General features: G+C 45.2%; 1 protein-coding gene across 6 annotated transcripts in view; it reads right to left on the bottom strand.

Moving 5' to 3' along the window:
* INPP5K (inositol polyphosphate-5-phosphatase K) overlaps positions 1 to 7847 on the bottom strand; it is a 78663-nt gene extending 70816 nt beyond the window's left edge. For 3 of the 6 annotated variants that reach the window (XM_030222255.1, XM_030222259.1, XM_030222256.1), the window contains exon 1: positions 7375 to 7842. The gene's annotated coding sequence lies outside the window, so the exon portion shown is untranslated. Of the gene's footprint in view, positions 1 to 7374 lie in introns of all 6 variants that reach the window. The other 3 variants (XR_003944092.1, XM_030222257.1, XM_030222258.1) reach the window with 3 other exon arrangements.
* Positions 7848 to 22673: the final 14826 nt, after the last annotated feature.

Here is a 22673-nt window from a genome sequence, read left to right as displayed (position 1 = left end):
CATGCTTTCCACCACAACTGTAACAATTAGAGTGGATTATTGGTCTGGGTCCCCTTCTCTACAGTGCACTGCATCGACCACTAGGCTATTACTCCAGGGACCTCAGGCTGTCATATACTGTTGCTTTTACATCTTTGGGGGGTGACCATTGGGGGAGTCATTCCTTTATTCCTCCAGTGGTCATCTGGGCACTTTTTCTGGCTTAGTCGTTATTGAAATAGGTCTAGCTCAAAATGTCTTAGTTTTAGTCCTGGATGTCCAGGTTTTAGAAACACCCACATCCTGCCCTTAAAAGCCCCCAACACACCCCCTTGAGATTTGGACACACTGCAGACAAAAAGCATTTAAAAAAAGTCTGAAAATGGGTTTTGAAAATTCTGATTTGTACATTTTGGTGAGAAATATACCCAAATACTACTTTATGCCACTTTTTAAATGTTTTTCTCTTTTGAAAATGAGCCCCATAGTAACCTATATAACTATAAGTCTATTTGCTTTGAAATTGAGCCTCTGAATTGACTTGGGAACCTTAACGTGCCAGACTTTGTTGAGAAGTCCTTGACTCCTAGATGTCAGCCTGTGCCTGCCTGGGAATGGAGGGTAAATCTCCTGTGGATTTAGCAGAGGACTGCCCACTGCAAGCTCTGCCAATCCAAAGTTGGTCTCATGGCTCACAGTCACACAATCAAACTTCAGCTTTCAGCTTCAGCCGAAACCAGGCGCTAAGTTTTGGTAGTGGTTTTGGTCACCCTCTAATTTAAGTAGGGTATTGGAGGCAATGGTATATAAACTGATTTTCCTAAAATCAAAAGCAATGACAGTGAGAGAAGTGGGATTTCAACCCCAGTTTCTAGTCTATTGCTTTAACCACTAGGCATTCCCTTATTTTAAGAAACTGCTAGAGTTCCACTTGAAATACAATTAATGAGGATCCCTAGTCTATGCACTAAGACACACACTGAACTGAGGTAAAAGTGATGAGGCTGAAATCACAATTTCACTGTGGCAGAGTAAACCTCTTGAGCAATAATGCAAGCATACTAGTAGGCTAAGGCCTTGACACCTTGGTATGGGAGCTACATTTCTCTCCACTTTTGGATACTGCTTGAGATAAGGAATGGGAAAATCTTGGGACAGTTGAAACAACTGTTCTAGGCTGTTCAATTTCCACGCTCACATAAAGTCAGATAAGGTGAAATTAGATCTTACCTGCTAATTTTCTTTCCTCTAGACCCTCCAGACCAGTCAAGACACGTGGATTATGTACTCCTACCAGCAGAAGGAGACTGAGAAAACACTGAGCTTTGTATACTGTATTTATAACCTGTGCAAAACCCCAAGTAGCCAGTATAACAATAACAAAGCAGAGAAAAGAAAACAAACAACCTTACAGAACCCTGTGACAACTCCAGACCACCAAAAATGTTGTGCTTCCACAGGCAGGCCACAAGTAGAGCCACACCTGTATCAGACTGATACCAGCATCAGGACCTGGCAAGTACAGTCTGAAACTATTTAAACAACAATCATCAGCTGCCGAAAGATATCCAACAAGAGTCAAAGACAACCTCCTGGCTGAAACTATATACAGGGCAGGCTCTTGACCGGTCTGGAGGGTCTAGAGGAAAGAAAATTGGCAGGTAAGATCTAATTTCACCTTCCTCAGCGACCCTCCAGACCGATCAAGACGCATGGGACGTACCAAAGCAGTAAATACCTATGGGCGGGACCTGCGAAGGCCAGAGGTCAAAACTGCTGCACCAAAACTTGCCTCTTCCTTTGCATGAACATCAATCCTATAATGCTTCACAAATGAACGTAAAGAAGACCAAACTGCCGCCCGACAAATATCCAGCGGAGGAATCATACTATTTTCCACCCAAGAGGCCGCCACTCCCCTAGTGGAGTGAGCTGAAAAAACCTGAGGTACCTTACGACCCTTCAACAAATAAGCAGATGCAATCGCCTCCTTCAACCACCGGGCTATAGTTGCCTTGGAAGCGGCTGCCCCCTTCCTAGGACCACCATGAAGAACAAACAAACTATCTGAAGCTCTGAACTCCTGAGTTCTTGACAGATAACGTAAAACCCGCCGAACATCTAGCTTTGCAAGACGACGCTGCTCTGAATCTCCTGCCAAATTCCCTAAAACTGGCAAAGAAATGATCTGATTCACAAGAAAATCGGAAACCACTTTGGGCAAAAAGGATGGCACTGGACACAGAGAAACCTTTTCCTTGGAAAAAGACAAGAAAGATGCCCTACAGGACAAAGCATGAAGCTCCAAAACCCTCCGTGCTGACGTAATAGCCACCAAAAACACTGCCTTTAAGGAAAGATACTTGCAAGTAGCCGAAACCAAAGGTTCAAACGGAGGCCAGACCAAAGCATCCAAAACAAGATTCAAATCCCACGGAGCAACTAACCGACGACGAGGAGGACGAATCAATTTAATGCTCTTCAAAAAACGGACCACATCAGGTGCAGAAGCTAAGGACTTCCCCTGAACCTTTCCGCGGAAACAGGACAAGGCCGCCACCTGTACCTTCAAAGTAGACAAGGCCAAACCCCTATCCAAACCATCCTGCAAAAAATCTAATACCTCCGCAATGGAAGTACGAAAGGGGATAAAATCCCACTCTTGACACCAGTGCTCAAAAAGCCTCCAGACTCACATGTACACCAGAGAAGTGGATTGTTTGCGGGAGTTTAACATCGTAGCGATAACTCTAGAAGAAAACCCCTTCTTCCTCAACTTGTGCCTCTCAAGAGCCAAGCCATAAGCGAGAATGGAGACGGGTCTGGCATTATAATCGGGCCTTGACACAACAATACTGCATCTGTCAAAGGAATCGGCTCCGCTTCCACTAAACGCACCAGATCTCCGTACCACGGACAACACGGCCAATTCGGAGCTACCAAAATCACCAGATCCGAGTGACGTTCAATGCGCTGGACTACTCGACCGACCAGAGACCACGGTGGAAAAACATACAGCAATCCCTGAGGCCAGGGCAGAAGAAAAGCGTTGAATCCCTCCGCCCGAGGGTCTCTTCTGCGACTGAAAAACCATTGGACTTGCGCATTGGCTGCCGTTGCCATGAGATACATCACTGGAAGGCCCCATTCCAACACAATGCGATTGAAAACTGACCAATGCAGAGCCTATTCTCCGGGATGCAGAGTATGTCTGCTCAGATAATCTGCATCCACGTTGTCCACCCCGGCTACATGTCCTGCCGAAAGAGCCTGAAGATGAAGTTCTGCCCAGCGAAACAACTGCGCAGCCTCCTCTGCGACCGCCCGGCTCTTTGTGCCCCCTTGCCGGTTGACATAAGCTACTGCCGTGGCGTTGTCGCAGAGCACTCTGAGTGCTTTGCCGAGAAGCAGATTCTGGAAGTAGTGAAGAGCCAAGCGAATGGCCCGAGTCTCCAACTGGTTGATAGACCACTGTGCTTCCTCCCGAGACCACCAGCCTTGGGCTACCTGACTGAGACAATGAGCTCCCCAGCCCATCAGACTGGCGTCTGTGGTGAGAGCTATCCATTCCGCAGATTCCAAAGGCATTCCCTTTTCCAGGTTGCGGGTGTGGAGCCACCAGCGGAGGCTGAGACGAGAGATTGTGGTCATCGGCAAACACATCTCCAACTCCTGCGATTGAGGAACCCAACGACTGAGAAGAGCTGACTGTAACCGTCGCATGTGCACCCGGGCCCAAGGGACTACCTCTATGGCTGCCGCCACTATACCCAGAACTTGAAGGTAGGCATGGTCAGTTGGCATACGCTCCGCCAGAAGCTGAAGAATCTGATCCTGCAACTTGAGAATCCGAAGGGACGGTAAAAACACCCGACCCTTTATCGTATCGAAGAGGACTCCCAGATACTCCACAGACTGTGATGGATTGAGATGACTCTTGTTGAGATTCACTACCCAACCAAGGAACTCCAAAAAATGTACCACTCGAGCCTTAGCCACTTCGCTCTCCTCCTTTGACTTGGCCCAAATCAGCCAATCGTCTAGATAAGGGTGCACCAAAATGCTCTGCCTTCGCAACGCTGCCGCTACCACTACCATGACTTTGGAAAAGGTGCGGGGAGCTGTTGCAAGACCGAAAGGCAGCACACAAAACTGAAAATGCTTCCCTAAAATGGCAAAGCGAAGAAAACGCTGATGCAACGCACGAATGGGAATGTGCAGATAAGCCTCTGTCAAATCTCACTCCGAACTGCGACAATGACCGACCGCAACGTCTCCATGAGAAAGGAGCGCCGAATTGACCCTTTTGAGATCTAAAATAGACCGAAAGGAACCCTCCTTTTTTGGCACCACAAAATAGATCGAATAACAACCTGTGCCTAGCTGACCAGGAGGAACGGGAACCACCGCTCCCAGATTGAGCAAACAAAGTGTCCCGTACTGCCGCCTTCTTGACCCGAGAATGACAAGGGGACTCCAGAAAAAAACTCGGGAAGCGAGCTTTCAAACGCCGTGTACCCATCTCGAACCACCTCGAGAACCCACTGGTCTGAAGTGATCTGGGCCCAACTCTGGTAAAACTGACTCAGCCGAGCCCCTACACGTAGCAGAGGCTGGACCCGCACACCTTCATTGGGGATTGCGTCCCGAACTCGGACCTCCCAAGAAGACACGTCCCCCCACGACGGCCTCCTCGAAAGGACTGGGTGTGCTGGAAAAAATGACCTTTAGAAACTCTACTAGACCTACCCGGTCTGTACCGTCAGGCTTCCCTAAACCGACCGCGCAAGAACGTCCCTCTGGGCCCCGCTTTGGGACGAAATTCCGGAAGACGAGGAACTTTAGCGTCACTAAGGCCACATACCAGTTTATCCAAATCCTCACCAAACAGCACAGATCCCTTAAAGAGAAGAGAACACAATTTAGACTTGGAAGCCGCATCTGCGACCCAACCTCGCAACCAGAGGGCCTCCAACTCCTATCCTGGGGATCACGGAGTGCAGTACCGCCGTCTACAGGAATAGCCGTAGCCTTAGTAACCGCCATAACCACTGCATCCACTGTGAGAACCTTGAGAGACTCCCTATCCTCCTAAGGAAGAGGATAAAGCCTCGCCATTGCCTTAGACACCTTACACGGGGAATCAGGCGAAATCCACTCCTGAGAAATCATATCCCAGAGATCTTTATTCATGGGAAAGGACCGCGCTTTATGCTGAATGCCCTTAACCAAAGGGTCCACCTGTCTAGCCTCTCCCATGGGAATCTCTGCCTGCTCAAACTTAAGAGTAGACGTCACCTGATCTATAAGCTCCACAAGCTCGTCTCTATGAAAAATTCGCACCACTGAAGGATCCTCACCAGGAATCAGACAATCCGGCTCCTGAGGACCCTCAAAAACTTTGGTCTCCCCCAAATCACTGAGAGGCCTGTCAGAACGCATAGGAGAAAAACAATCCCCCTCTTCTGTCCACTGTAAATGGGGTCTTTTAGCAACAATGGGGCTACCCCCTTCTCCTAAGGGCTGCACCTGGGGGGGGGGGGTTCTGATTTCCAGGCCTGATAAAGGGTCCACACAAAATCTTGAGGGAAGCCTACCCCCCCGTACCTGCATTTGCCCCCTTCTGAGCCAAGCAGGGAGAAACAGGCCCAAAAACAACAGGTTCTGCAGACTGGGCCAGATTCAAAATGGTGGCCATTCCCGGCGAAATTGAACTTACCGCCGACACTACTGCCTGCGCATCTGATGTCACAGGGGCCGCAGACACCGCTGGAACTTCGGCAGTCAAATCGGGGGGAGCCGCGGACATCTGTTTCAGCTCCCCGCAGAGCAGACACTGACCGCCCGGCGTCTCTACTCTGCGGCACAAACACGCACAGCAACGGAGCAGCTTCACGGACATACCCAATCCTGAACAGAGCAAAAACACTTGAAAAGGCGCTGACCTCCTTCCCACTGAAAATAATGGCACTGCTCTTCCGACTAGGCAAAGTGAACCTGAACTCCTCGTTCGTTCCGACTTAATTTTTTTTTTTTTTTAAGAAACACAGAAAGCCTGGCAGCTGCTGATTGCAAAGCACTCAAGACTCCAGTGCTGAGACAGGAGCCGAGGCACAAAGCTGCCACTACCGGAGACAGCAGCACAGGAGGAGGGACCCGACTAGCAGGTGTAACACCCCAAGAGGAATACTGGGCCCCATCGGACCCAAACCCCCAAAGCACTTTTTTTTTTTTTAACCACGCACAGGTTTCTTTAATAACAGAAAAAAATTCCAAATCAAAAATTCCCTTTTTCTTAAAACTACCTCAGCAGACTAGGGAAGACTGCACAGGCTGTACTTCTACCTCTGTTGAGACTGAGAAAATACTGGCTAGTTGGGGGTCTGCACAGGTTATAAATACAGTATCCAAATCTCAGTGTTTTCTCAGTCTCCCTCTGCTGGTAGGAGTACATAGCCCACGCGTCTTGACTGGTCTGGAGGGTCGCTGAGGAATAGGCAGTTCTATAATCTAAGCATGTTAATGTCCAGAATACAAACACTTATGTACAAAGGTGTTCACTAATCCATGAAACTGCCAGCAGGGTGCCAAGTACTATTCTATAGCAATGTGCGTAACAAGGTGAAGGAGCAGCCTAATGGTCAGAACTCTAGGCTGCCAACCCAGGAAACCCAGTTCAGATCTCATTAACGCCTCCTTGTGATCTTGGTCCTCACTTAACTCTCCATTGCCTCAAGTACAAACTTAGATTGTACACCCTCTGGGGACAGGGAAATAACTAATGTACCTGAATGTAACTCACCTTGAGCTACAACTGAAAAAGCTGTGAGCTAAATCCAAATAAACAAAACAACAACAAAAAGTAAATATGAGGTGTACACTGTACACCTGGACAGATCATGAGTGGGACATAATCAGGTTTCCCACTTATGCATGTTCCTATGACAATTAGACACCTGTACCTTATGCCAGCTTTATAGGTTAATTGCAGGTACTAAATGTTAAGAGTGCCAATATACTAGTATTCTATAATGGAACCCGGGTGCACAGGTGCATTATAGAATAGCCTTTAATCATGCATCCTTGGGGTGCCTAAATAGAGTCACCTAGTAGTAGAACTGCTTCTTAGGGCTCTCGTGAGTTTCCTAGAAATGGTGTTGTTCCGGCTACCTATATGGCATTGTGGTTTACTGACATGTGCAAAGACCGTTTTGACTAAGATTCCAACGTTCTGTTTGAAGCCGCATCCACTTTGTACCTATATGGTGATGGATACCTAGAAGCAAAGATACCAAGTCACTCGCATTCGGCTGTCCTCACACGCCCAGCACCCCCAGTCTTCACACACATTTCGGGGCCAGTCCCCCTTTCCCTCCCAGCCAATTAAATTCATACCTGAAGTCGCCCACCACCCCACCGCAACTTTCCTTCTCCAGTGCACTGCCCCTTCTCATAAAACGTCTCTTCTATAGCGCGGATACATACGTGCCGCCTCCTGGCCCGGCCAGCCAGAAACAGGAAGTTGCGTCAGAGGACGGAGGGCAACACGCTGGAGGAGATTCGATATTCGAAATTGGTGCGTCAGAGGGCATCAAAGAGGTTTGGGGACCCTGGAAAAGGAAAACTGCGGGCGATCTCTCAAAGAACAAGCTGAGAAGTGAAAGCTGCATTGGAACGGGGTTTGCGGGGATGGAAGTAATTCCTGTGGTGTTCACGTGGGGGAGTACCAAGGAGGCTTAATGACAGAAGTCCGCATGACGTCAAAAAGTGGAAGCTGATCTTCTCCACCCGTCGCTGTCATATCAGCCAGAACAAAACAAGTTCTATCGCTATTGAAAACAATAGTAAACGTGTGAGGTTTTTATTAAACCTCCTAGGGTTTTCTATTCTCTGTTAGGAGGGGATCGGGGGGGGGGGGGGGTGTAAGTGGGGTTTAGGCCGGGGAGTTTTTGAGGGCTCTGTGAAGGGGGAGGGTTATATTAAAAATGTATTTGTTAGTGCTCCACAGCTTGCTGTATCGTGGATTTTAGTGCTGCGTTATATGCCTTTATTTTTTCTTATGAGGACAATAAAAAAGCAACCCGAGAAAGTGAATTAAAATTGGTTTAATAAAGAGCTTTTGAAAATTAAAAGATTTTGTAGGAAACTGAAAGAAAATGGGCAAAGATTCAGACAGAGGAAAGTAGATTGCAGTGGAGAGCAGCAGTAAACAATTATAAATCCAAGGTTAAGCAGCCTTACCTCTTTGATTAGGAAGGAAGATGTCAAAAAATGATTTATCATGTTGAATAATTTAACCAATTTATGAAAGTTATTATCCACTGATAACTCTTCCCCTTCAACTTGAGGATCTTGAGGGTAAAATTGATCAAATCAGACAAGCCCTTATTCCTTGTCCATTTGATGTGTCCATCTGAAACATCTCCAAATAGTCGAAATGTAGCTAAATGATAGGAGTAGGTTGCTGGTCTGATCATGCTACACCATTTCTCATCAAACTACACTGACTACCCATTAAAGCAAGAATAGAATTCAAGGTAACAATGATCTTTAAAAGTCTCTATGGCCGCACACTACCCTACATTCCTACTACATCAACCCAAAAGAACACTAAGATCCTTAAAGGAAATCAAACTAGTTATACCAACTTCACAAGAATGCTGAAGAACGAAAACTCACAACATGACAATTACAGGCAAAGGAGCAGAACTGTGGAACTTACAGGCGCGAGACATGATAACAGTCTATCTGCATGTCAGATGCTCGGTTATTCCAGAAACACTTTGGCTGAACCTCAGGAAAACTAGCTCCACATCTACATAAGATATGGAAGATGAAACATGAAACCACCTGCTAAACCTAGCAGAACACTCACACGGAACCTAAACTTGACCCGATAAAAATGGCAAAGGGTCTACATTATAGACTGTTAGTTCCAAAGACTATCACGTTTCATATTAAATATGATTTTACATAAACAGTTATGCTCAACCATGTCTAGCTAGTTAATAAGATGTAATATTGTTTACTGTATACTGAACAGTTCCACTGTAAGTTATTACTAATTAATGTTAGCTAATCTTTTGATAACATACTGTTAAATGTAAGCTGCTTAGAACTTGGTAAAGCGGGTTATAAATACCAAATTAAATTAAATTTTACAGATTTAGATGATATCTCTTCTGAAAATAATAAAGGCATAGTGTCAGAAACTGGATCTCTTTTACCCTCCTTCACAAACTTTAGTTACAATGCATTTGAAAAAAAAATACTCCTCACTGTTCCTTGTACAACTACCCAGCATATGTAATAAGAAATGCCTCAAGAAGTTTTATTAAGCAGCTACCTCACTGTCTGGTATACATGCTTAACACCGGTTCTTTTCCTTGCAAAACTGGTCATAAATTAATGCCTATCATTAAGAATTCGTCTTTAAAGACCAATGATGTACATAACTATAGACCTGTGGCATCTATACCTCTATTAACTAAGGTGATAGAAGGAGTAGTTGCATTACAACTTACAGAATATTTCAAACATAATTTTCTATACAAATCTCAATCTGGTTTTAGATGTAGGTATAGGACAGAAGCAGATCTGGGTACCTCGCTATCAGAGATTAGAGCAGAGATTAGTCATGGTAAAAAAGAGTTCTTTTAATGCAATTTGATACATCAAGTGCATTTGATTTGGTGGATTACAAAATCCTCTTGAACTTAAGTCATTATGGTATACGTGGTTTAGTAAGAGATTGGTTCCAGTGTTTCCTGATGAATCATTCTTACCAGGTTAAAATAAATATAACGTTTGCTCTTTTTCCTGGGTCCTCACTTGTGGGAGTTCCCCGGGGTTTACGAATATCGCCAATTCTGTTTAATATTCTACTAACCCCCTTAGGTTATAAACTCTCCAAAATGGGCTAACACCCTTTTATTTATATGGACGATATACTACTACTAATCATTTCTATAGCGCTACTAGACATACGCAGCGCTGTACACTTGAACATGAAGAGACAATCCCTGCTCGACAGAGCTTACAATCTAATTAGGACAGACAAACAGGACAAATAAGAGATAAGGGAATATTAAAGTGAGGATGATAAAATAAGGGTTCTGAACAAGTGAATAAGGGTTAGGAGTTAAAAGCAGCATCAAAAAGGTGGGCTTTTAGCTTAGATTTGAAGATGGCCAGAGATGGAGCTTGACGTACCGGCTCAGGAAGTCTATTCCAGGCATATGGTACAGCAAGATAAAAGGAACAGAGTCTGGAGTTAGCGGTGGAGGAGAAGGGTGCAGATAAGAGAGATTTACCCAGTGAACGGAGTTCCCGGGGAGGAGTGTAGGGAGAGATGAGAGTGGAGACTAAGAGGTACTGAGGAGCTGCAGAGTGAATGCACTTATAAGTCAATAAGAGGAGTTTGAACTGTATGTGGAAACGAATAGGGAGCCAGTGAAGTGACTTGAGGAGTGGGCTAATATGAGCATAGCGACATTGGCAGAATATTAGTCGTGCAGCAAAATTTTGAACAGATTGAAGAGGAGTGAGATGGCTAAGTGGGAGACCTGTGAGAAGCAAGTTGCAATAGTCTAAGCAAGAGGTGATAAGAGTGTGGATGAGGGTTCTGGTAATGTGCTCAGAAAGGAAAGGGCGAATTTTGGTGATATTATAGAGAAAGAAACGACAGGTTTTAGCAGTCTGCTGAATATGTGCAGAGAAGGAGAGGGAGGAGTCGAAGATGACCCCAAGGTTACGAGCTGATGAGACAGGAAGGATGAGAGTGTTACCCACAGAAATAGAGAATGGGGGGAGAGGAGAGATTGGTTTAGGTGGAAAGTTAAGAAGCTCAGTCTTGGTCATGTTTAGTTTCAGATGGCGGTGAGGCATCCGGGCAGGCTGATACTTTGGTGTGGATTTCTGGTGTGGAGAGATAGATCTGGGAGTCGTCAGCGTAAAGATGATATTGACAACCATGGGATGAGATCAGAGTACCAAGGGAAGAAGTATAGATGGAGAAAAGAAGAGGTCCCAGGACAGATCCCTGAGGTACACCAACTGACAGTGGGATAGAAGTAGAGGAGGATCCACCAGAGTATACACTAAAAGTATGCTGGGAGAGAAGAAGAAAACCGGGAAAGAACAGAGCCCTGAAATCCAAGGGAGGACGCGTATCAAGGAGTAGGCTGTGATCAACAGTGTCAAACGCAGCAGATTGATCGAGAAGGATGAGGATAGAATAGAGCCCTTTGGATCTGGCCAGGAACAGGTCATTGGAGACTTTAGCAAGCGCATAGTCACAGTGGAAAGTGAAAGATTGAGGATATGACCGATAAAAGGGATGACAGTAGGAGAGATAGTGTTAAGTAGATGGGTGGGAATAGGATCAGAGGAACAGATAGTTAGTTTCGAGGAGGAAAGAAGGTGTGTAGTTTCCTCATCAGTGATTTCAGAAAAGGAGGCAGGGGTTGGAGGGTTGAGAGAATGGACTAAAGGAAGGAGAGGTAGAGGTGACCTGGTTGAGAATTCAATTTTAATCTTGTGAACCTTATCATGAAAGTACTCAGCCAGAGTCTGGGGAGAAAGTGAAGAGGGAGTTGGAGGTGAAGGCACTTTGAGGAGAGAGTTCAGTGTGGCAAAGAGAAGTCGAGGGTTTGAGCAAAGAGAATTTGTCAACTGGATGTAATAGTCCTGTTTGGCAAGTAAAAGAGCAGACTGGAAGGAGGTCAGCAAGAATTTGAAATGTATGAAGTCAGCATGGGCACAGAATTTCAGCCAAAGGCATTTGGCAGAGTGGGCACAGGAACGTAGGTAGCAGATTCTAGAGGTCAGCTAAGGCTGGGGTTTGGTATGTTTTACAGAACGGGGAATGGGAGGAGCGAGAGTATCCAGAGCAGAGGAGAGAATAGTATTATAGGAAGAGACAGCCTCATTGACAGGCTTGGATAACATAGTGGTAGAGAAGAGATTTGAAACACTGGAGGACAGAGTAGAAGGGTCAATAGCCTGAAGATTTCTAAATGTGTTGGTTAACATTGGACAGGACTGGGGAGGAGGGTTTTAAGTGTGAAAGTTATCAGATGATGGTCAGAGAGGGGAAGAGTTGAGGCACAGAAACTGGAGAGTGAGCAGTTTGAGAAGAGGATAAGATAAAGACAGTGGCCATTCTGGTGAGCAGGGGCAGTGGAGCGCAGTTGAAGATTGAAAGAGGATGTTAAAGCAAGAAACTGAGAAACATAATAAGAGTCAGAGGGATCATTAGCATGAACGTTAAAATCCCCAAGAATGAGGGAAGGAGATGAAGGTTCAAGAAAGAAGGAAAGCCAGGCATCAAAGTCAGTGAGAAAGGAAGAAAAGGACTTATCAGGGGGTCGATAAATGACTGCTATTCAGAGAGGTAGAGGAGCGAATAGACAGATGGAGTGGACTTCGAAGGAAGAAAAGCAGTGAGACTGAGGTGGAAGAAGAGGTTGAAATCTACAAGAGGGTGAAAGTAGTAGCCCGACACCACCTCCGGGGTCAACCGGGCGAGGAGTACAGGAAAAAAGATAACCTCCATGGCATAGGGCCGCGACTGAAGCAGAGTCTTCAAGGTAAAGCCAAGTTTCAGTTAGGGCAAGCAGATGGAGAGTACCAGAGATAACGAGGTCATGGATGTAGGAAAGTTTGTTACAGACAGAGCGGGCATTCCACAGAGCACAAGAGAAAGGCAGAGAAGAAGGGGGGAGGAGAGGAACAGAAATTAGATTGGAGATATCATGGTGTGACCTGCACAAATAGGATGAGAGCTGATGTGGAGCTATATGTATCCCATTTATGGGAGATTTTCAGAGATTATATGATATCAAACATGGGTTAGATGTTTTAGTGTCTTGGGCATCAATGTTCAAATTGAAACTTAATAAAGACAAAACTACATTTATACCCCCAGATATTCAGCAGGCAGCATCGTTAGCTGCCGCTGCCTGCTCTGACCCTGGATATTCTATGCCGAGCAGTGTCTGGTGACCAGCATTGAATATCCGGTTTCAGTTTTGTCTGCAGCAACTTAACCGGTTAAGCTGATCTTCCGCGCTAACCAGTTAAATGCTTAGTGGTTAAAGATAGGCCATATAAATAGGCCTATCTTAACTGCTAAGTGCTAATATTCAGCAGAGATAACTGGCTATCTTGCACTAATTATTAGTGGTTAAATAATTTAGGTTGATGCAAATATTGGCTAAAAAATCCTCAAAGGGAATGGAGGAGGTCCTGAAATCCCCCCTATAGTACTCACTAGAAAGCAAATGCTTCATTTGTAAATACATTAAAAAAAATCTTTACTATCCAAGTGTAAGGTGTGTTGCAACTTTAAAAACGAAGTAAGAAAACCACACTCCATTTTGATTCGCAAGTCAGTGGCGTTCAGCCTGCATAAAATGTACCAAGATGAAGAGGGAAGATTTGTGATAGTGGCAGGCTCTTTGCAGGGTGTTAACGTGGGATTCTGCAGTGTGTATGCGCCCAATGTTTATACACACAAATTTTTCACTACAATGATCGCTAAATTAATACCATTTGATGAATACCAGCTAATTGTGGGGGGAGATTTTAACATAACCAGCGATCCCACCATAGATTGCAAGCCCCCAAAGAAGGTGGGGAAAGACCATGATGAGAGAGGGGTGAATTTGGTAATGGGAAAATTGGGGCTAGTGGACGTTTGGCGCTTCCAACATCTAGAGGAGCACGACTACACTTTTTTTTCACATCCACATGGGGTTCACTCGCGCCTTGACTATTTGCTGGTGTCCCAGTCGTTAAGCCTGATGACCATTAAAACGGGAATTGGCGAGCCAGATGTCTCTGATCACGCTCCGGTGTGGGCGGATTTGCAGTGGGGGAGCGGCTGTCGGCTGGCCAGGTGGAGGATGAATCCGGCAATGTACCAGAGTAGTGAATTTCGATTTTTTTTACGCCAGAGCTGGTTGGATTATGCATCGGATAATGAGGGATCATCAGTGAGCCCAAGAATATTTTGGGAGGCTGCAAAGGCAGTTTTGCGGGGTAAGATTATCTCTTACACAGTTTCACAGAGGAGACGCCGGGAGGCGCAGCTTAGAGACCTCACGGAAAAATTAAGAGAGGCCCGTAGAAATCTAATTGGGTCCGTTTCCGAGAGTAACAGACAGTTGTACATGAAGTGCAGGAAAGAAATACAGGAAGTGTTAGATGCTGGAGCGCTGTACAATATTAAACTATATAAATTTAAGTTGCACCGCTGGGGCAACAAAACAGGAAAGCTATTGGCAGCTTTGGTGAAGCAACATCGGGGGAAGAAGTTTATTGCAAAGGTGAGGGATGGAGGGGGAAAGACAGTCAAAGAGCAAGATGCGATTCAAAGGGAATTTGCAAATTATTACGCATCTCTCTATCAGGAGGGTACATTTTTGGAGGACCAGTGTAGGGACTTTCTGGCTGGGGTGGACCTTCCCACTCTGACAGTGGACCAACAGCGAATGCTGAGTGAGCCGTTTCGGGGGGAGGAGGTTCAACAAGCCATTAAGCGGTTGAAGTTGGCTAAAGCACCAGGCCCAGATGGGCTGGGGGTGGAATACTACAAAATTTTGCAAGATTTGCTCATATCTCCTTTCATAGCCATGTGTGATGAAGTAAAGAATACGGGCATTATGGGCCCAGTTTTAAGTATAAACGGTTTTTATTGATGGACAAACTTCAATTCAAACATAGTAAATGCTTACAGTGTATAGCTTACCAATATTTCTATAACAGCAACTTATCTTACAGCGTGTCTATCCCATCGCTTTTTTAACATTTACCCCTTCCCCCCCCCCCCCCCCCCCCCCCAAAGAAAATGAAACATTACTCTCTGGATTGAAGCTTCATACATCCTACTGACACTCTTGTACAACCTTGTCCAGTCCTTATTCACTTACACGAGGGGCTCATAACTTCATTGTATCGGTCCTAGTCTATTAAGTATAGCACTTCTGGCTCTATGGGATATATTTTGCAAATAATGAGTCCAAACATTAAGAAATTTCTTTCTTTTCCTCAGATTATCATATGCGTCCCTTGCCTCCCACAGCATTAGCTCATGTAGCTTATTCCTCCATAGCCAAACAGAGGGTGGCTCTGCCTGCATCCAGTGTCTCAGTATGCATTTTTTGCCCACTGCAAATGCTTTACATAAAAATCCCTCCAAGTTTTTATCCGATATCCCATATGCATTATTTTTGTTCAAGAGTACTCCTCTCCAAGAGGGGTGCACCTTTTGCCCCAATACTTGTTATGGGCCCAGTTTTAAATCATGCTCACATTGTGGTTCTCCCGAAGCCGGGGAAACATGAAGAGCTGGTAGGTTCTTATAGACCAATCTCGTTGTTGAATCAAGATGTCAAACTACTAGCAGCAGTGCTGGCAGAGAGGTTGGGACGTGTAATCCCGTGCCTGGTCCATTCGGACCAGGTGGGATTCGTAAGAGGCAGATTCGCGTCGGCCAATATCCTGAAAGTGGGTCGAGCTCTGTATGAGGGGTGGGGGCGAGCAGGAGATGCGTTGCTGGCCAGCCTGGATGCCGAGAAAGCCTTTGATAAGGTGGTATGGAAATATCTGTTTTGGATATTGAGGCGTTTCGGCATCCAGGGCGGTTTTCTGGAATGGATTCAGGCTCTGTATAGTAACCCAACTGCTCAAATTATTATCAATGATGCTCTCACTGAGACCTTCCCGTTAAAGGGAGGGACCAGGCAGGGCTGCCCGTTATCCCCACTGTTGTTTATTCTGTCTTTGGAACCGCTGGCATCCAGAATAAGACAGGAGGCTGAGTTGAAAGGTGTAATAGTGGGGGGTGAAGAGTACAGAATAAATTTATATGCAGACGATATGTTGCTGTTGTTGAGCGAGGCGACGCGCACTCTTCCAATAACTATGAATATTATTAAGAGATTTGGGGAGTTCGCGGGCCTTAGCATCAATTTTGGCAAGTCAGAGGCGTTGCCCATCAGCGAACCATGTGCCAGTACAGTGTTGGGTGATTTCCCCTTAAAGTGGGCAGTGGGAGGGATTAAGTATCTAGGAATATATTTGGGGGCAGATCAGTCCTGGGTGTATAAGAGGAATGTGAAAGATAGACTGGAAGAGACGAAAAAGTTGTGTCGTAACTGGATTGATCTGCCTTTGAATTTTTTGGGGCGAATTGCTTTGGTCAAAATGGTGGTGTTGCCCAAGCTTTTATATCCGTTGCAAATGCTCCCATTGTGGGTGCGGAAAAGGGAAGAAAATTTGTATCGCAGCGTGGTTAGCACGTTTATATGGCATGCCAAGCGACCTCGGATAGCATTTGGGAAGCTTACTCGTGAGAGACGACAGGGAGGTCTCAGATTACCAGACCTGCGCATATATAATGTGGCAGCGCTGCTGCGGTGGATTCATGAATTGACATCCGGAGAGGGCTTTTATGCAATGTCGGGTTTTTGGGAGAGCTGGTGTAGGCCAAATGACCCGTTTACTGTCTTAGAATCTTGGGCAGTGCAAGGGGCTAGAAAGATAGTGGAGAACCCATATGTGGCGGCCTTACAGAGGGCCTGGCAGTGGTGGAGAGGAGAGGGTGGAATGGTTACAGGGGTTAGCCCTTTTATGCCGCTAGTGGGGAACCTGGCCTTTCCTGCAGGAGAGGGAGTGTCGGTTTTTCAAACATGGCGAGAGAAGGGATGTAGATTCATAGGCCAATTCAGGAAGGAGGGGGAAGATGCGTTTCCCACTTTTGAGACGGTTAAAAACGAGTTGCAGATTCCGGGTTGTCAATTCTTTGCATATCTCCAGGTGCAGGATTATGTTTTGAGTGCAGAACGAAGGAGTCGAGTAGTGACACGTTTTACCACATTAGATCAAATATTTTTACAGATGCCGTCCCGCTGTAATGGGCTTGCACGGTGGAGTCAAGTGATCAGGGACAATCTGAAAGGGCAGCATCTTGCCGGGCTGGCGGAACTGTGGAGCCAGGACGTGGTAGAGGAAATTTTAGTGGACCGCTTAGGAGCAGTCTTTGGAAACCTACACACATTAACCCCAAATGCCTCTTTACAAGACATACAGTATAGAATTCTTTACCGAGTCCACATCACTAAAGAGAGGGGTAAGAAAGTAGGGATGTGGGATGATGCAACTTGCAATAAGTGTGGGCAGGGAGTGGGTACATTTGTACACTCATTTATGGAATGTCCCTCTTTGCATGCACTATGGTCTGGGGCACTGAGTGCTCTTGAGGACATCTTGCAACGCACATTGGAGTGGAGGTATTCAGTCACATTAATGGGGTGTGGGGATTCACTTAAAGAGCAGGGGTTGGGGGTGGTGCAGAGAACATTTATTTTGTTAGCAATGGTATTAATCAAAAAATGCATTTTGCAAGTTTGGGTTGCTGCAGAACCCCCACCTTTGGACACGTGGAAGGCCAGCATAAGTGAAATGGCGAATTGGGTGCTACAAGCATACAAAGGTGCTGTGTCTCTGGGCAAGCGGCAGTACCAAGATATTTGGAGACGGGCGCTCTCCTTGTTCTCAAAACAGGGTCTTGAAACAGGCAATTCAGGATAAGTGCTGGGATTAGAAGGGAGGGGGAGGGGAAGGGGGTAGGGGAATAAAAGGGGGAAACAAAAAGTTATGAAGTTTAATTATGCAGTGCTATAGGGTATAGTTCACATGTTTGGATCTTAATGCTGGAGTATAATGTCTGTTCTTTGTATATACTGTAGTATGGTTTATGGTTGACTTCATATTACAATAAAGAAATTAAAAAAAAAAAAAAAAGAAAACCACACTCCTGAAATAGCTGACTAAGATGTGTCAACCCTTTCCATTCAAGGACTGAAAAGCTGATTTAGGCCATCCCTCAGTAAGGGGGGGGGGGGCTCATCTACTCCAGACCCAGATGGCTAGGGAATCTTGTATGATAGGATTCTACTACTACTACTACTTAACATTTCTAGAGCGCTACTAGGGTTACGCAGCGCTGTACAATTTAACAAAGAGAGACAGTCCCTGCTCAAAGAGCTTACAATCTAATAGACAAGTGAACGGTCGATCCGATAGGGGCAGTCAAATTGGGGCAGTCTGGATTCTGAATTCTACATTGCCCAGGGATCACCAGAGGGGTCCAGAAAAGCTGCAAACAAGTAATATCCAGCAAAGCCCCCTACAACCAAACCCACGGTATAGGAGAAACCCTCCCCCATGCCATCAGAGATCGAAGTTGTGCAGCCTAGTAATAATGACAGAGGATCAGAGACTCCCAAACCACCTTCACAGCACCTCTGTACTAAAACCCATTTGGATACCCTTGGTGGCCACTTCTTCCAAATATATTGAAAAAGCTTAAGCTATTAATTTCCTAGAACTCGCTTGGGAATGGGCACTGGAAGCATCTGGCACAAGTATAAAAATTTAGGTAACATCATCATTTAACAGACTGCCACCCACCAAGCCAAGTATGGCAAAAACCATGCCACCGATCAAGAGCCAAGGAAAGATCCTTAAGCACCACCTTATAATTGTGACTATAGAGGTGTGAACAGTCCAGGCAAATGCTAACTCCTAAATAACTAATGTTTAGCCCAACCAAAGGTAAGGATGCCTTCAAAGAATGTGCCCTTCCAGGATCCAAGGTAATATCAGAATCTCAGACTTAGCCACATTCATTTTGGAACCTGACATGGAACCATCAGTATGTAAAGTCTGAATTACTAGCGGTAAAGATGTTTCAGGATCTATAACAGACAAAAAAATATCCGCAAATAGCGAGATTTTGTACTCCTCCAGTCCAACCTGCAAAACTTTATATAGAAGAAGCTTGATGAATACAAGCAGCCAAAGGTTCCACCATTAAAGCAACCGTTATTGTACTCCAGGGGCGTAGCCAGACCTCAACGGGGAGGGGGGTCAGAGTCAAAAGTATGGGGCACATTTTGGCTTGCCTCCCCTTCCGCGCTGCGGCCGCCACATAATGGTTTGTCCGACGCTGATCTCGCATTGCCTGCCCTGCTTTGTTCTCAGTTGCACCATGCATGCTCATTTTAATGAAACAGCATGCGCGAAGGTGTCATGCACGCTCAGTTTTACTAAAATGAGTATGCACGGTGCTACTGAGAGCAGGGCAAACGCTTCAGCTGACGGGGGTTGGGGATCCCCACCAGCCAAACCAGGGGCCCCAGAATCAATTTGGAGGGAAACAGGCCCTCCTAGCTATGTCACTGGTGTACTCCCTCCCATCTGCATCTCTAAGGGACACTACCTGTGTTTCTTCCTGCTGCTGTTTCAATTGAGAAGCAAGCAATTACTAGTCCTATTACCCTCCTCAAAATACAGCTCCACGCCTTCTTCATATTAAACACTACCCCATCTGCCCAAAGAGCTTTTAAAGACTGGCGCAAGTCATGAATCTGATGCATCATGACAGGAGTCGGTCATTCGGACCAGGGAAAAATTGCTTAACAATTGGGTGAAGGAAGCAAGAGATCAGAATACCTCCCCACCCCCCCTGTTTTTTTTTTTGCAGAAGGATGAGAAGCAAAAAATTGCAGCACATACTGCCCTATTACACAAAAGATAATGGTGATGCTTCAATAAATGCATCTCCTGCAAAAAAAAAAAAAAAAACAGAAGCAGAAGTCCTGGATAATTCCTTCAAACGACATTGCCTTTTATAAGGAGAATTGAGCCCCTTAACATTCAGAGAAACAATCTTAAAATCACTCATACATATAGTAAAAAAAAACACAACATATAATAACTACCCAACCTGGATCCTGCCATCCCTGCGGATTTGCTCTGCACTGCTATAGGACGACCGACATTGTGGTTCTCCATCATACTGCCTGACTGCACACGTGGGGGCTTGTACTGCTGCTGAGTACAGAAATTGGGTGAAATCAAAACCCCATACCCTCTAAGCCATATGCATCAGTTCAGCCCAAGCAGGACACTCCAGTAAGTACAGAATGTTCCAAAACCTCAGGATGGTTGCAATAAATCAGTGATTGAACTCGGGGCGAGAAGCATCAGGCTCAAGCGGCTATCTTTGGCAGTGACATCACTTCCTCTCTCCTTGACAATTTTCTCACTTTTTTCTCCCAGGTTCAGGTTATCACTACAAAAGTGTTTAGATTTATTTGGAAACTTAGGAGGGTTAGATCCTATTTTGATCTGGAAGCTTTTCAGATAATTGCCAAATCAATGATCTTAGTTCATATTGATTATTGAAATTTAATTTACGTACGATGCAAACAAGCCACTTAAAAAAGTCTACAAATAGTGAAAAATAAGACAGCCTGCCTTATATGTAGGGCATCAAAATTTGACAAGGTAACCCCCTTGTTTTTAAAGCTCCATTGGTTACTGGTAGAAGCTTGTGTGATTTTCAGCTTGTGTGATTTTCAAACTCTGTTCTTTAGTATTTTTAATCTTGCATGGTCAAGCTCCTGTTTACATAGCTGCCCTCATTCATTTTTCAGTCAGAAATTTTGAAGTTTCACTAAGACACCCTTTAACCTTTAATTTTCCTAATGTGAGTAAAATAAGATATAAAGCTCTATATTCTCTAAAGTTAAAAAAAATAACACAGTGGTTAAAATGTTATTTAACTTTAAATACAATCTTAATGCTCACTTTTTAAAATGATAAAATATATCCTTAAAAACCTCAGTGTGCCTTGACAATTTTAGCACCTTGTCAGTGTGCCATGAGATGAAAACGGTTGAAAATCGCTGCTGTAGAGCAATAGTTTAGTGACCCCTGCCACAGAAAGTGTCTTGCAGTTCCTTTCTCCCTTCCTCTGGTCCAGTATCTTGTTCTGTCTCCTTCCCTGTTGTCCATCTTTCCCTCCCTCCACTTTCCTGTGGTCCCAGGTCCAACATCCCTCCCCCGCCCCCACCCTATCCTTCAAACTAGCATTTCCTCGGTGTTTGAATTGTATTATCCTTAACAAGCAGGTGTTATCCCTTCCTACCAGCAGAGGGAGGTAGATAAAATAATCTTGTTAAAGAGGTGGGTCTTCAGTAGTTTGCAGAAGTTAGTTAGTTCATAAATCGTTTTTAAGTTGCGTGGCAGCGCGTTCCAGAATTGGGTGCTCAGGTATGAAAAGGTCGACGCTTGCGTTAGTTTGTATTTTAGACCTTTACATTTGGGGAAGTGAAGATTAAGGAATGTGCGGGATGATTTTTAGCATATATAAGGGAGCTTTTCCCTTTTATGGTATTAAAGTACAGGATGCACTGGGCAGGGCACCACCATTTTGAAGGTGGTGCCCCAGGATGAGGTACTGCTACTCTCTTCTAAAGGTATGGGGGGATTGGGGGGTACTGGGCCACTAGAGTGGGTGGGTGGGGGGTGGAGGTAGAGTTGCCCACTGTGCCACCAGGGACATTTTTTTTTTGTCAGGGGGATTAGTGGGGCAAGAGGTCCACCGCACTTCCAGGCCCTGTGTCCAGGGGGGCTTTAAGCATGTAAATGCATGCTGCACAGGGCTCCCCTTTCTTCCCCAATACTTAACAAACCCTAACGCCAGCTTGGAGCTGGCATAGGGTTTGTCATGGCAGCAGCACCCTTGTTTGGCGTGCTGCCCACTGAGCATTGGGGAGGAATATTGTAGCGCTATAGAAATGATAAACAGTAGTAGTAGTAGAATAGTTAATGGGGAAAGGAAATGTGACTTTATATACCGCCTTTCTGTGGTTTTTGCAACTACATTCAAAGCGTTTTACATAGTATACAGATACTTATTTGTGCCTGGGGCAACGAAGGGTTTAGTGACTTGCCCACAGTCACAAGGAGTTGTAGTCTGCTGCACTAATCACTAAGCTACCCTTACACTCCAGTGTATTTGCATACCACTTGCGGGCAGAGCCAGCGAGCATGTTGTTTCACTCGCTCGCTGGCTCTGATCATGGGACGGGAGCAAATGCGGGTGCTACTATGGCGCTAATAGCCTCTAGCGCCGTTTGCTTCCGATCATCAGCCTATCAGTGCTGTTCAAACTTCATTCTGACATCGCTACCTACTTCTTTCTGTGTGGTTCAGAGTGCTTTCTGGTTAACTGCAGCCAGACACCTTAGAAACAGAGTTTGGATGCTAGAGATTTACTGGTTCCAGATGTTTCAAGGCAGATTAATATTTTTCATATATAGATCTGTTTTATGCACGGGTTTAATTGACTTTAGATATAAAATAAAATCAAGTGTTGGAAAGCACAAAGCTGGGCCTTTTGGGAAATATCCACACCAAAATGTAAAGATTAGGAAAAGTGTGCTGCTTCTGCCTGTTTTTCAGTGTGAAAAGAGAGAGACTTGGCTGGAGAAGAGAAGCACAAGAGAGCTGAAAATATAAGCCTTCCTCAGACATGCCAAGTCACATGCATTCAGGCCCCTTCTCCAGCTCACACGCTTAAGGACCTGATCTCACACATTGGCTCCTAGCTACGTCTTGCCCCATCCTTGGCCACCTTTAAATCTAGACTGAAAGCCCACCTCTTTAACATTGCTTTTGACTCGTAACCACTCGCCTCCACCTACCCTCCTCCTTCCTGTACACATTAACTGATTTGATTTGCTTACTTTATTTTTTGTCTTTTAGATTGTAAGCTCTTTGAGCAGGGACTGTAGTGCTATAGAAGTGCTAAATAGTAGTAGTAGTAGTAGCTGCCC

This window comes from Microcaecilia unicolor, chromosome 13 (assembly GCF_901765095.1).
Source record: "Microcaecilia unicolor chromosome 13, aMicUni1.1, whole genome shotgun sequence".
NCBI lineage: Eukaryota > Metazoa > Chordata > Amphibia > Gymnophiona > Siphonopidae > Microcaecilia > Microcaecilia unicolor.
The sequence above is the reverse complement of the archived record's forward strand: the minus strand, read 5'-3'. Positions and strand labels throughout refer to the sequence as shown.